The sequence below is a fragment of the Festucalex cinctus genome, chromosome 1 (genome assembly GCF_051991245.1).
Source record: "Festucalex cinctus isolate MCC-2025b chromosome 1, RoL_Fcin_1.0, whole genome shotgun sequence".
In the NCBI taxonomy this organism is placed as follows: domain Eukaryota; kingdom Metazoa; phylum Chordata; class Actinopteri; order Syngnathiformes; family Syngnathidae; genus Festucalex; species Festucalex cinctus.
In genome coordinates, this window is record NC_135411.1 from 12674985 (window position 1) to 12691291 (window position 16307).

Here is a 16307-nt window from a genome sequence, read left to right on the forward strand (position 1 = left end):
GCCCACTGGTGCCCTCCGAACCCGACCCACCCCCCCCCGGAGATGATTGAAGGCGGCCCCGTTTCCAAGGTCAGGAAACTGTTAGATGTTCGTAATCGGGGCCGCGGGAGGCAATACCTTGTCGACTGGGAGGGGTACGGCGCGGAGGAAAGACAATGGGTCCCCTCCCGGTTCATCGTTGATCCCTCGCTAATTGATGATTTTTACGCTGAACACCCTGACATTCCTGGGCCGTCAAGAGCCGGCCGTTGAGGGGGGGGTACTGTCACGCCGCCACCGGCGTGGCGGTTCATGCTTTTATTGTTGTATCCCTGTTTCCTGTCTTACCTTGAAAATCTAACTCTTATCTCACCCCAGGTCACTTGCCCTTCCTGCCGCTCCATAATTCCCGGTCCCCGCCCTTGATTATCACCACCTGCCACCAATCACCTACAGCAATAAAAGCCACCTGCATTCTCCCCTCAGTGCCGAAGTGTCACAGTCAGTGCATGGAAGCGTCCTACAGTCCTTATGTCCTCGTTCATGTTGCCAAGTGTTTTTGCCTTGTTTTTGTGCTTTTTCCTCCCCAGTGGAGCGCCTTTTGTTACCCCTTTTGCCTTGTGCCCTTTTTCCTCCCTAGCGGAGCGCTTTTCGTTGTCCCCAGTACCTTTTGCCTGTTTTTTCCTCCCTAGTGGAGCGCTTTTTGTTCTCCACTTTTTTGCTTCCCTGTTCTCCTCTCAGCTTGAGAGGAGACACCTGTTGGCCGGAAATAAACCTGCTGCCTTGGTGGCTTACCTTACGCCTGCGTCTGAGTCCTACCTTACCTCGTCGTGTCATTAATCCACAAAGCAACCCAATATTTTTCCTGGGTGATTTTGTAGGTAGATTATTTAACCCAACTGTTTGGGTTATTTGAATAACCCAATTTGATTTGGGTCAAAAATGACCCGACCCAACTTTTTATCAACCAAAATGTTAGGTCAGAAAATTGGGTGGCTTTGTGGGTTATTAGTAACACAACTTTATGGCTTAATTGAATAACCCGATTTAATTGGTTCAAAAATGAACTGACCCAATTTTTGTTATTTAACCCAAAAAGTTGGGTCAGATTAAACTAATAACCCACAAAGCAGCCCAATTATATGGTTTGTTTTGTGTGTTATTCATTTGACCCAACTTTTTGGGGCAAATTACCGTATTTTCCGCACTATTAGGCGCACCTTCAATGAATGATATTTTAAAACTTTTTCCATATATAAGGCGCTACAGTAGAGGCTGGGGTTACGTTATCCATCCATTAGATGGTGCTGCGCTAAAGGGAATGTCAACAAAACAGGTCAGTCAAACTTTATTAATAGATTACAAACCAGCTTTCTGACAACTCCATTCGCTCCCAAAATGAATAAACAGCTGTTTTATTATTTTCTCTGAGGTAAAGTATTAGTATTAGCTAGCGATCCAAGATGGCGGGATCTTCTGCGCATGCGCGTCACCGATCGTGCAGGGTCACCGATAGCGTCTTGACAGCGAGACCTGTGGCGGCTCAATATTGATCCATATATAAGGCGCACTGGATTATAAGGCGCAAGGTCAGCTTTTGAAAAAATTGAAGGCTCTTAGGTGCGCCTTATAGTGCGGAAAATACGGTAGATTCGGCATGGGAACACACACAGGCTGAAATCTGATTGGACAAGAGTCACTGCAAGAACTTAGTATTACAACTTTGCCAGTAAAGATAATGAATAATGATAATTCTATTGTAATAATGGCAACAGGTGCATACACAGGTAGTTGTACCTCCTACTATCTAATGGAAGAACATTTTTCTGCAAATGCACCTAATGATATGGCCATACATCATCCAAAATTGTGTTATTCACGCCCATGTTGTGTAGCGCTCCACACAGACTGGCCTGACATACCTTCAGATTCTCAGCCTGCGCTCACGACTAAAACCTATTAGTTGTCATGAAGGCCTCATTTCCTACAGTTGCATTTGATGTAGCACCCTGGCGCAAGCCCACAGCAGCACGTATAGGCCAACAGACAACGCTGACATGATCTATTTCTCCCGTGATGAATGCACCAATCTGCTGCCCTGTTGCCCTGTCCACCTAATTTGTTACGATGTGACACCGTTCACGCGGCTCTCCGTGAAGAGGAACCTGCCTGCAGTGTACACCGGCAATAAAGGGGGATGAAAGTCTCAGTTTTTGACCTTTAACAATAGTAGATGTCAAGTTATTTGAATAGCGGTACAAATAGTTAGCTTAATAGATAGCTTTGGAGTGATATAAGTGATATAATGAAGTACTTTTTTCACTATATCCATTAGGGATGTCACGACAAGGGCAATATCGTGATATCGTGATATTAAAACTGCCACAATATCGCCGTCGTCATGTTCACAATATTTAAAAGGAACACACATGTTAAAAAAAGTCTGGCTGATTTCCATTTGTGCAGTTCTAGCACCCTCTAGTGGCTAGTTTAGTAGTATAATTTAGTTTTCATTAGGGATGTTTTGGCCTTCTATGTTTAAAATTATGCTAATTGTCAGATGAAGGGGAACCTAATTTGCTTGTGAAGCGATCAATGTGTGTTTGCATTACCAATTAAGTGCCTCAATATTGTTGTTGGCGATTGTAGGTGGTTTATATGCATTGCTGTTATGTACAAAAGCACAATATTGTGCTTTTTTTTTATTTTTTTTTAAGTATGAGCTCTTTTTTACAATATTGTGATCTTTTTTTTAAATATCGCCAATGCCCCCCACAATATCGTGATAATTATCGTATCGTGACCTTCATATCATGATAATATCGTATCCTGATGTTTGGATATCGTTACATCCCTAATATCCATCCATAACACAAAAAATGGACTCTACCTAAAAAAAATAAATAAAGTCAAGTTCCACAGCAACAAGTGTGTATCTGCAACAGTGGTGAGGTTGGGCCATGCTTGGAGCACAGATCAGCCAGTGGAGCAACAGCAGATCAATAATAATGACTCGGCTGACGGGAGAACAGTTAGAACTTTACGGGATCACTAACAAGGAGGGACGGACATGACAAAGGAAGGGATGAAGAGCTCTGGGTCACACTCGGCTAAGAGCGGATCAATATTGTGTGAGATATGGCTGTGACCAGCCTCCGGGCCCGACCAGTCTTAGGGCAGCTCAGCAAGCCATTAGCGCCTTCCTTCACAGGCCAACATACTGGCATCGGAAGAAACTCAAATAGATCTTAGCTGACATTTTGAGGAAACATAATGGAAGCATGTCTTTTTGGGTTTTCAGTGTTCTGACCCGCTCAAGCAGATCTGAAAAATATAAAATATGAAACAAGGAGGCAATGATGCCTCCCGAGGCCCTTAACTAGTGTTGTTCCGATACCGATACTGGTATCGGCAGAGGTGCCGATACTGCATTAAACCAGTGGTATCGGTATCGGTGACTACTCACAAGTAACATGCCAATGCCATTAATTCCAATGCTAATATAGGATTTTGGATGCAGCATCTTGTGTCTTGCTGGTGCACGACATTCACTGGTATGTGACGTGTTCACTGCATGCCGATCTAAGATATCCTATTGGCCCTTGAATGCTCTGAACCAATGGCAGGACAGCTTTTTCATGTTGAGGAAAAAAAAACTTAAGTATCGGTATGGTATTGGTATCGGCCGATACTGCAAAGCTGGGTATCGGTATCGGTATTTGTGAATTTAGTGAATGGGGATAAAATAGATGAAATGGCTTGAATGATCGGAACTTGACTGAGTTGGAATTAGAGTGAATAATGTACACTATGTCCTAAATGGGAGTTTTTCTTTTTGTGAAAAACTGTAAATTTTCAAAATTTGGGCATGTTGTCATTCCCAAGTTTTATTGAATGAGATGAATCTTAAACAGCAACAATGAATATCTGTCATGTTGAATGTGTTTTTGAGAATGAAAAGCAAATTCTTTGTTGGTATTTTAAAAGTGAAAATGTTTCAAATTTTTGATTAGTGGGAAATTTTTACATGTTGAGATTCATTCCCAGGGTGAACTGAATGATTTAAATTTCAAATGAGAATGATGTAAATGTGTAATGGTGAATGTGCAATTGGGAATTGATGATCAACAGCTTGTGGTGGAAATTTGGTCTCACTGGGAATGCATGTGGAGTATATGGGTGAAAAATGTTGAATTCTGAGAAAACTGTGACTATTTGGAATGAAAAATAATAGCGCCCATGGCATGGTTTTTTGGAACATGTTGAAATTGAAATGATGGGAATCGGATGAATTTTGTGGAAGGAGATGGATGTCAAAAAAAGTGAGAGGAAGACAAAAAAAAAAAAAAAAAAAAAAAATGAATCGCCTTCAGCTTTGACCCAATCAAAACCAAATCAACAAAAACACGGAGCATGACACTTGCTTCACTCTATGTGATTTTTGGAGTTATACCCAAAATGTTCAACCGTGGTTTCATCGGACCCAAACAATATCACAAAAATGGGAAAATGTGTTCTCTCAAATGAATTGTAAAAGTGGCAACAGTTTTGAAATATTTCATCTTTGTCTCATTTTATGTCACAAAAACCTGGCATTTGAACATGGGTGTGTAGACTTCTGATATCTACTATACTATTGATGTCAAATTTGATAATATTGTAAGAGTAAATAGTATTTGCTCTGAAGTGATATGCACATTTGCTTGGGTAACCACTGTATGTATAACGGATCATTAAAAAAAAAAAAAAAAAAAAAAAAAAAAATCCTGTTTAATCTTTGATGACTTTCCATCCTAAACCCTCACTTTAACTACTGATGATTTTCAATACCTGATTAGCTCCCCCCACCCACACAGTCACGCACACTAATCTATATCAGACAAACGAGGCCGGACTAACCGAGTGGAGCGAGAGAGAGAGAAACAATCGACGTGGCGAGAGAAGGCTAATTAGCGGAGGCTCATTAGGAGTCTACGTGAAACTGTGATTAGGGATGTTTGCTCACACAGCATGCCGCTGCTCGGCTTAATGGGCCGGCCCGATCGCTACATAACTTTAGCCTACAGCGTCCTACTGAGCTGTGGGGTTGCTTGACGCATTAAGGGAAGTGTACTGCATTTGCCAAATCATTTATCTGCACTCAACTGACTAGCATGCATGTCTAGAATACTTGGTGTCATACAAATTTATAAAAAAATATCAAATTTAGACATGTTATGAAGTAATGTGTACAGAATGTGTGCAAGGGGAGCTAGTTAGCTAGGTAGCATGGACAATTCCTTATGATAATAGCAAAGTGCTTATATTTGTGCTTGAATGTGATTCCTTTACATTAAATTACCCATAATTCCTAGCTCATTTACAAAGCTTTACATACATTCATACATACATTCCCATGGAAAGTTTTCAATTTGGAATACAGGCGTATATGTACATTGAATTTGCACCGTAATGCAAACTTCTCATATCTAAAGTTTCCCTGTTGAAGTACATGGAAATAACTATTTTTAAGAAGATAAATATGACTCTATATTTTATTTTATAGAAGATACATCAATTACATTTAAATAAAAAAATAAAAAAATATTGAAACACAAAGCCCATCGCAGTTCCTCAATATGCTGCAGTGCAATTAATTCATTGCAGATAAAGAAAATATGCCTGTAAAAAAAATCAAATGTTTCACCTATAATAAATACTAGGAATGTTCGATACCACTTTTTTTCAGACCGATACTCAGACCCTCATTACTCACCGATACCGATACCAAATGTACCAGTAGTATTACATTTTGACAAATAAAAAAAAAATCACTAAAAGATATTTTTAAACAAATATATTTCCTTTAATTTTGACAAAACAGCACAGTCACTCTTCAATAGTCTTAACGCTCAAAATAAAATACAAAAATGCTGTTTTAGTTTAAGATTCACAATTTTGAAGTATTTCCAAACCGGTGAAGTTTTGGTGAAAAACTGCTGCAAAATAGCGCCACTTACAGGCAAGGAGGACTCACTTAACGTCTTCCCCCTCTGCCATCGGTCGCTTGTACGCGTCTGCGTCACGAGTATCGAGTACTTGAAAAAAAGGCTGGTATCGGCCCGATACCAATACCTGGTATCGGTACTCGCCCATTCCTAATAAATACATTTGTTGTTTTAAATTTTAAATAATGCCAAAATCGGTTAACGGAAGCTTTTTCTGTTAAATATCGGAATTGTGATTGACCTAAAAAAAAATCCTTATCGGGCAGGCCCTAATTGTCTGTTATTCTGCCAGTTTTGTTCCACTGTTTGTGTTCACCGGAACATTGATTCTCTTCGTTAGCTTGTCTATGGTGTTTTGCTTTGTGTGTTAGCATTAAGCTAGCACAATAGTTCTTAACCTGGGGTGTGATCAAACCCCAGTGGTTTGGTGAGACAGCTTCAGGGGTTCAGCAGAGGTCAAGACACACAGTCAACATTTTTTTATTTTTTTATTTATATTTTTATTTTTTTATTTTTTTATTTTGCTGTGCTGCAGGGAATTTGGTGCACTTATAGTCAATATGGCCGTTGTGATGGTATGTCATGTGATTTCTTTATTATTGTCATCCCTTGTTACATAGAATGTCGAGCAAAAAAACAAAGTGGTCGGATGAATATGTGCATTTTCACATGCATGACGTAACGTATGGTGTTCCACAGGGTTCAATTGTGGGGCCTCTGCTGTTTTCATTACTGTACATCTAAAATAACTTCAACTTGGAGTGCCAAAAAAAAAAAAGCTTGTAGTCTCGTGTTTAAAGAATTGTTACCTATTGGTTAAACTGCTGCTTGTTCAGAAATGTTCCAAGCAAGCGCAACGACATGCGTGCAGGCCAGCGACAACACAACAACGCTATGAAGTCTGATCACTCCTCCTGGATTCAGGAATCAGCCCCCCTTCCCTGCAATCTAAAAGTTTACCACTGAGTCCGAGCTCTCAGCTTTTTAAAGCCCTTCACTTAAATCTGATAGCAGTCCAAGCGCTATTGTGATACGATTTTCCCCCACGAAAGTCCGACCGTGATCCCGCATTTCCCTGAGTCCCTCTCGTTCCACTTCCTGAACTGGGGTGGATTGTCTGGAATCAACTCCAATCCTCCTTAAAAGAAGAGCGCATGGGAAGGGGAGAGAACGCTGAAGAGGATCAAGGATACGAGGGCCAAAGCAGGGGATCCGACCGAGCGCAAAGTAGAGTTAGCGTCTCTGTCTCCGCTTCCTTGAATTCCTCCGGCTGCTGTCTGATTATCTTCCCAATCATCCTCTCCCTCTCTCGCATTTCCATCCATCCGCGCGTCCAGCGCCGCGCGCACTTCCGCCAGCGGCCGCTATGCAGCGCTGCGAGCGTGCGCCACACTGTGCTGTTTGGCTAGCAAGTGACAGTGCTGATCCATGTGTTTGTTTTGTGAATCCGGGATTTGCTGGGCTAGATTAGACAACAAAAGCATATGGGAAAGATAAAGAACACTTAGGTAATGGATTTTGGCAGACTCTCCAGCACAGGCGAGAACTCATCCTCTTTTCCATCTCCCATCTCTCCTTTCTGCCTGCTCTAAATACGTTTTTTTTTTTTTTTTTTGAGCCCACTATCAAACTGTCTGAGTAGAGAAGGGCTCCATGTGTTTATGGGGAGACTTGGAGAAAGGACAACGATATACTGTATATTTTTTTATTTCTAAAGTATTTTTAGCTGGTGTTTTTTTTTTCTTTTTTTTTTTCTTTTTTTTTTTTCTTTAACCATCTGGGCCCAGGTTGTTCAAAACTCAGTTATAGCTTTAACCGGCTGTTACCTTTCGGTTAAAGTTAACACACCTAAGGACCGCCGCTAACTTTTTAACAGTGTCGTTAACTCTGTGTTCGTGGCTAATGTTGCCTTCATGATGCCCACTGAGCGCAAGAAAAAGAGTCAATCGAGGGCTTCACTTTGACGTTGGTGATTATTCTGATGAAGAGTTTAGCACGCGTTACCTCTTAGCAGTAATAAAATTCCAAGTCTCATGCTGAGTCAAAAGAGAAAGAATAAAAATGTGTTTTTTAAAGACAAGTTAAAAAAATGGACAGAGAAAAAAAAATAAATTATGATGAATTAAAAAATAAATAAATAATGTGACGAAAACTCCGGAAAACAAACGGCATGACTAACCATGTTTTGAACAACGCATATTTAACGTCCGGTTAGTTAACGGCGGGTTAAAAATTTAACCGGCGGCTAGGGGTTAAACAGTGGTTAAAATAACCGAGAATTGAACAACCGGGCCCTGGTGGTATTAATGATTAATGAACACATCATCGATCATAAGTCCAAAAGGGTCATCTTCATGTTTTTATATATTGTTTCACATTCTTGCATCTACCAGGAATTGGCTTGAGAGATGATTGTATTTTACTTATATCATACATTTTCATGAAGTCTGAAACTGATGTCATTATTGGTTAGATTACACAAGACAGATGAGATCAAATACTTTACACACAAAATGCTTTGTTTTTTTGTTTCTTTTAAAAAATGCATATATTTGTTATGTTTTTGAACACACAAATCAGGTCACTTTTCACCTGATTTTTTTTCCATTTAAAGATATAATCAATCCACTACAACATAGACCTACAGTAGTTCTCATTCCACTTTTTGATTATTCTCATGTGTTTTTTAGGTGTCCATAAATCCATTTTCTTAACCGCTTTGCCTCACTAGGGTCGCAGGGGTGCTGGAGCCTATCCCAGCTGGCTTCGGGCAGTAGGCGGGGTACACCCTGAACTGGTTGCCAGCCAAAACTGGGTTTTTTAGGTGTTGAGGAGAAAAAAAATCACTGAAAGTGAGGTAATCTGTAGTATGTTTTGAGTGATGTTTTTAAGTAAACAGATTGAACATACTTGGTTGCTGTATCCTTAAAAATGATAACACAAACTAATAGACATTTACTTTTGTAAACCTAAGCTGGTGGTTATGTACTTGTTTTTGGGAGTTCTGTTAATTATTTAGTGGAGAAGATAATGAAATAATTGTTCAAATTGTGAGATTTGATACTTATACTCTTAAAACCTCTCTTTTCAAAAATAAAACTGTAGAAACGCAAAAATCCAAGACATCTGGCCAAATGCATTGATTTCATCACAGAGTAGGTTCATTTATTCTGAGACTAGATTACACTAGATTATTATTATTTTTTTTAAATCAGTCATTTAGGTCAACTTTGGCTCATTCAGAAATCATCAGGGAACTCTGAAGTAAGTTGGCTGCACTGAGAGAAAAGGGGTTGAATAATTTCACACGTCTTTTCAGTTATTTGTGTTCAACAAAATGAAAAAAATAAAAAAAATAAAAAAATATTGTATTCATTTTATGCCACCGATGGTTGTGTGCCACTTGATTTTGATTCTTCACAAAAAAAAATCAAATTTGATACTGTATGTATACGTTTAAAGCCTGAAATGTGGCAAAAGGTAAAAAAAAATAAAAATAAAATAAATAAAAAAATCAAGGGGGCTAATACTTTTGCAAGGATATTGCTCCATGAATTCCAGTGTTTTGAAAAGTAAAAGTTACAATTTCAGGTCAATGAGAAAATGCAGAACATACACCGTGCACATCTTCCAGCCTGTTAAATTATGGAAAAGTTGGATTTTTAAGTTAATAATCTCAAAAAAATGCAACTGATTACTTCACATTTTTTGAGTTCTGCAGACTTATTTGTGTTTACAGTGTTTATGTTCAAACGTAAAACAAATCTCTGAATTCACTTTACAGCGTCTCAAGTTTAGTCAATACTCAGAAATAATAATTATTTGTAAGATGTGCAAAAATGCATTGCATACTACGTTCGGTATGTATGTGCACATACAATAGAGGGCTCTTAAATAAACAACGTGAGCAAAACAACTCATGTGAATGATCGCCTCCTTGCTTGTGGCCGTTATGAATACAAATTGAATTTGCGCCGCAGCCTCGTCGCCGTCACGCCTCATTTGATTTATTCCTTAATGAACATTTTTACAACAGTGGAGAAGGGGGAAAATATTTCCACACCGAATGAGACGCGCTTGCATTCGAGTACATTACACACACGTATATGCGCACGTAGCCGCTTTGGATTGAACAAACATCGTTCCGGTTCGTAATGGAGACAAAAGGAAATTGACATGGCCATCAAAAAACCTGCAGTAGGTAACTTCTTGCCTCTTTAGTACCGGCACTCTCACAAGTTGATCTAAAATATTTGTGCGAGCAAACAAGCATTTCCCGCGTCAGACAGATAGAATTGCAAACATGTCATAGACGGAAAAGACATAAGGAGATCTCCATATTGGATTTGGGCTCTAAAGCCTCCTCATTGACCGTCGGCTGTGACAAAGATGCTACAGGCCACATTGCTCAAGTGCTACTCTTAGACAGATTCCGCACGGAAAGCCATTTACCTGCTAATGTTGTGTAGATAATACGCAATTGACTGTAGGCCTGCTAAATAATGCAGCGGCTTGTTTGGGGCCATAAGGAGAATTTAAAGAGTATTGATAGGCTAAGCTGCCAAGGCGCAGAATGTATGCAGTCGGAGAGCGCCGTTCGGTATCGATCACGGAACACGCTGAAGTTCTTGCAAGGAGGAGGGGAAAACATTGGACCGGCGCAATAAGTCAGCCAGTGTTGAGGTGGAGGAAGAAGAAGGAACCTGACAACAACATGCGCTGTCAAAGTTGGCGTTAGTTAGGGTTAGAGTGCATCGTTGTTTGGACTAAATTATCAGGAGGACAGGATCAATAGTGACAGGGAGTCCATGTAGAAGCAGACTGATGTTTATTTGTATACTCTGCAACCTGCAGTGTTTTTTTTATACAGTATATAAACTGTATTAACTCATTTGCGCTGTCTTTTTGCTTGTTAGGACTTTTAAGAGTTTTCTTAAAACTTATCGCACTTCCGGCCCTCACATACGCTATAGTAGCAGTGGCGGGCTGTGCATTTGGTACCTCTACCTTTAGTGAAGACTTTGAAAATTCAATCACCTCTTAATACCAATACTGTGATGTCACAAATATAAAACTTATACAAAATCACAATGCAATGTTACCTCACTACTTCATGGATCAGTTATTGTGATTTCACCCTATTGCGGGTTTTCATTTGTGACCATAATTGCATCTATTACAGTTTTACCTCGTTATTTTGCACTTTTCTTGCTATTTTAATTCCTTCTAAATTGGACCAGTCTAGAAACGTCCTTTTTTTAAAAGGGGAAATTTAGTTTACAAATACTGAAACTTTTTTTTTTTCTAAATTAAAATGGCTTACCTTAACCAGAATCCCACCTGTAGGATTAATGCGCCTTGTATATCCTTGTGAGCATGACAACGGAAGTTGTTTCTTTTTCATCTGCTCTAGAAAAAGAAGTCAAAGTCACAATTCGGTTTCTTCAAAGTTATCATTCATTACTGATTCTGAAGCTGCTGGGCAGATTAGATAAGACATGGCAACAGATGAGGCTGAAATATACGGAGCCCCGAAGGTGACACAAAGATTGCGTGCCCTCGCAAAAAAACTTTGCGTTCACTTGCAAAGTTGTTTTTTTCGCCTACCATGTCACCTTAGCTGCGCCGTAAACACTTCCGGGTCATCTTCCATGTGACCAAAAGCGACGTGTAAATAAAGCAGTGGAAAAATACATGCTCCATCCTAATCGCTTTGGGAAAGCTTTCCCACTGTTTTGTTTCATGTTTACAAACGTTCCATCCTCGTCGCTTTTGTTCACATGGAAGATGACCCGGAAGTGTTTACGGCGCAGCTAAGGTGACATGGTAGGCGAAAAAAACAACAACTTTGTGTTCCCTCGCAAAACAACTTTGCGTTCTCTCACTCAGTCTTTGAGTTCCCTCGCAATCTTTGCGAACGCAAAGTTTTTTTTTTTTTCGTTTTTTTTTTTTCGTTTTTTTTTTTCGTTTTTTTTTGTTTTTCTACCATGTCACCTTTGGGGCTCCGTAGAAATCTGATTGGACAAAAAAAAATATCTTACACCCAAGTACACAAACTGGAAGCAATGCAGCCAAGAGAAACGCTATGAAATGAAGGGAAATTTTGGAATAAATTAATAAAAAATTGTCGAATAAATAATGACATTTCAGTTAATGTTGTTGCCTTGGCAGAAATACTAGCTTTCCAACACAGCATAGCATAGCATGGCATGGCATAGCATAGCATAGCATAGCATAGCGTAGCATAGCATAGCATAGCATATGTTATGTTATGTAGTATATGTCATGAGATGTAACATATGCTAGGATGTTATGCTATGTTAGCATAACATAGCATAACATAACAAAGCATAGCATAGCCTAACATGAAGCAGCATTTAAATATTTTTTTGAACAAATGCAATCTTTCTCCATTCATTCTAAAGGTGATCATTTCCAGTTTTTATTTTTTGTGTGTTTGCTAGGGGCGTGGGAAATACAATATTTTACAAACTAATATATTGTGTGTCAAGTTTTGTCGCATTTTTAAGAGCGCTAGTGAACCTCTTCCAGTCAATAGTCCACATCCAAAATTGAATAATACGGTACTTGTGTGAACATGTTGCAAAACGAATTATTCTCTTAAGATCAAGGTATTATTTCACTTTCAACTTAGTTGGTTGGTAATCTGAGGAAAATATTTTTAAAGAGTAGTAGCGTCTCATGTCAAGTTATTATGTGACAAACATCTCTTCAGATGGTGTCAGATGGAATCCGGTAAAGCCGTCTGCAGGCGCAAAACAACACACTTAGAAAAGATTGGTGTCACGCATCCTTCACTTATTATGAAGAAAGTTCACATTTAATCTGTTATTATGATCAGTGTCAATGAAGAAGAAAACATGTTTTAGTGTGGCCCGCCTATTCGAGCGTGTGGGGTGCGAGTGCGGTGGCCTCAGGCTGTGTGCTTAGTGGGGATTGTAACGGCACAGCTTTAATGGGGGGGGATTAATGCAATATGGCCGAATGAGAAAAACAGACTGTGAAGAAACAAACACGTAATTGAAAGAGGGCATACCTCAGTAAGAAAACATTTTCTTTCACTTTTTAGTCGAGTCTTGATATATTATCTGGACTGGATTGGAGTTGAATTTGTTTGGAGGTTGTTCTGGGCTCTTTTGTTGCCAATCGTTTTGTCCATCTCTGCAATTAGTCATCAATTTTCCTCCTGTGGCCACGTCCAGGAAGGTTGGCTAGAGTCCCGTGGATCTTAAATTTCTAAGTAACTGCGGTTACAGAACATCAAGTTGCTTGGTTGATGGTCTTGCTCTAACGTGCATGACTGTAGTTTTCTTTGTAATCTCTTGAGACAACTCTCTCCTTCGCTTCATCTGGTCCATGTTTAGTATGTTTACATACCATGACACCAAACAGCACAATAACTACTTGCCACTCTGTAAATAGGCCGACTGACTGCTTATAAACTGACAGACACCTGTGATGTTAATGATGTTAAAAGTGTATTCAAGGATCTTCTCAAAAAGTAGAAGCCAAACGTCCGTTTGTCACTTTTTAAAAAATGCTCATGGCAAGACATCCTACCAGCTCTCCTGCTTGTCCGCGGGGGTGGGGCCGGGGGCGGGTGCGCATGGTCAGCTAAGAACGAGCATGCAAGGAGGTCGTTACGGCAGATTGATTGACGGGATCGAGAACCAATTGTTAAGATGATCCACCCAGAAGACGGAGAGACAAAAGATCCTTGAATACACCTTGAAATAGAAGGCACACCTCAAATTATTATTAAATTATTATTATTTGTTACCAAAACAGCAACTTGACCGCTTATTGCCGTTTATTTTGTGTTGATTATTATTATTATTATTATTATTATTATTATTGATGATGAAGCTTTATTACAGACTCGAAGTCCAAACACACACAGACCAATAAAGAATAAAAACAGAAATACATACATATCAATTATTATTTATTTATTTCATTATTATTATTAGTTTTTTTTTTAGTTTATTTTATACCACAAGTTTTACTTCTTTCTTTCTGTCCCCTTTAATTTCTTTTTTTTTTTTAAAGAATGAAATATTTTTTTGTTATTGAATTATTATTATTATTATTATTATTATTATTATTATTATTATTATTATTATTATCAATTTATTTATTAATTTATTTGGGGAACCATAATATATATTTTTTGTCTTTCAATTGGTTTATTTTTTTTTTAATAATTCTTTTGAACCACAATACAAAAGCAACGTCTGATTTTCATTAATTAAAAAAAAAAAATTAAAAGTCCATAAAGGCATTGGACCTGATGTTTAATCCAGCCTTAGAAAGCAAATCATTTGCGACTGGATCAACAGCGCCTCTGCTGGTTGCAGCCGGGTACTTCACTCCATTTTGCCTCAATTACTTCTAGCCACGATTAATCAACAATCATCCCTTACCGATATTTCGATTTCTTCTGCAAGTATGTCAAAGGATCACAAGTTCACTCAGAAATGTCGAATATATTTGAGTGTAATAGCTCGGCCTCTTATAGCCTCTGATGTTGCCACTTTGCATGATAAACAGCTTTTTCTGTGCGGCCATATTTATTCATATGTGCAGCATGTGAGGAGTGTGAGGTTGAAAGTATTTCAATAAGAAAGTAAATAAACAGTCAAAATAGATGGCTGGGGGTAATAAGGTTAACTAGTTTGCAAAGCGAGGGCAAAGTTAATGACTGCAGACGCAAAGCTGCCGGGTTACTCGGCAGTGTGTCCAATACTTTAAGTAATGGCTTTAATGGCGAATTTGAAGGAATTTAATTTCCGACATCAAACAGCGGCGCCCTCGGAACGCCGCCGCCCCGTCGCCTGCGCGTGTTTGGGGCTCTCGGCCGGTTTCCTCTGAGCAGGAGGAAGACGAGGAAATCATCTCCGAGGTGGCAGGCGTGCGGCGAAAAACTTCCAAGCAGAACAGCCGCTCCGCTGGCAGGGTGACGCTTGTTAGGCTCAGGCCCAGAGGAGGCGGCATGGCCAGTAAGTAAGGTTATTGGGAAATAATTAGCCGAGCACAGGAATCAGCTGGGATAGCAAAGTCCTCTGGGGGCAGGAACGCGAGTGCCCCTGGCCTCGTTTCCACAGCTAATTAAGTTCGGCAAGAGCCTACTAATAAGCATGTCTTCAAACTCTACCAGGGGTGTCAAACTCATTGTAGTTCAGGGGCCGCATACAGCCTAACTTGATGACCAGTAAAATCAGACCATAATTAACTCATTCACTCCCAGAAGCCATTTTCACTAACCCCCATTCGCTTCCGGCTGTTTTACTGATTTTGCAAGGCCCACAGAATATTGTGTTCTATTGCTATAAAATAAAAAAAATATGGAACCTACCATCGAGTGGTTAGCACGTCCGCTTCCCAGTTCTGAGGTCTCCGGTTCGAGTCCAGGCTCGGACCTTCCTGGGTGGAGTTTGCATGTTCTCCCCGTGCCCGCGTGGGTCTTCTCCGGGTACTCCGGTCTCCTCCCACACTCCAAAGACATGCATGGCAGGTTAATTGGGCGCTCCGAATTGTCCCTAGGTGTGCTTGTGAGTGTGGATGGTTGTTCGTCTCTGTGTGCCCTGCGATTGGTTGGCAACCAGTCCAGGGTGTCCCCCGCCTACTGCCCAGAGCCAGCTGAGATAGGCGCCAGCAACCCCCGTGACCCTTGTGAGGAATAAGCGGTCAAGAAAATGGATGGATGGATGGATGGAACCTACCAAAAGAAAGATTAGAGTCTCTTCTTTCATCAGGAAAAAAAATATATATTTCTGTCGGTTTCCGTTTTGCAGCAATTAGCTCTAGTATATAGTTTCATCATTATTCACAAATCTGTTTAAAACGGTGGGGAAAAGAGGTTTTTACAACATGGCCCAGGTTGATCTCTTATACTCTGCTCCCACTTGCTGACCGATTTTGTAATAACTACCATTGCTTCAAGCATTCTCTTCAGTTCAGAGGCTGCATCAAAGCTCTAGCATAACCCCCCCCCCCCCAAAAAAAAAAACCAAAACAAAAAACCTTATAAATATATCTTTGGGAGCACGGTAATATTTAAAATAGAATGTATTTATACGTATTTGGGAGTAAATGATTTAATATAAATAACAATGAATCAGTGTTTTCGTCATTAGGAAACTTTAATATTTAATGAACAAACTTTTTATAAGGCATTAAAAGGGGAGATTGTGTTAAAACTGCTAGCAATATTTGAATGTAGCCTCACTTCACTAATCCAAAATTGAGTCTCTGGCCAAAACCACGCTCCTCACTGACATGTACAAATGTGATTCTCAAATAGAATAGCATATGAATGTG

General features: G+C 39.6%; 1 long non-coding RNA gene across 1 annotated transcript in view; it reads right to left on the reverse strand.

Moving 5' to 3' along the window:
• Positions 1-6535: 6535 nt before the first annotated feature.
• The window catches only part of LOC144016385 (uncharacterized), a 50983-nt gene continuing 41211 nt past the window's right edge, over positions 6536-16307 (reverse strand). Inside the window, exons 4-5 of the long non-coding RNA XR_013282898.1 lie at positions 11290-11375; positions 6536-7428 (exon numbers count right to left, since the gene is read on the reverse strand). This is a non-coding gene — a long non-coding RNA (uncharacterized LOC144016385). The remainder of the gene's footprint in view (positions 7429-11289; positions 11376-16307) is intronic.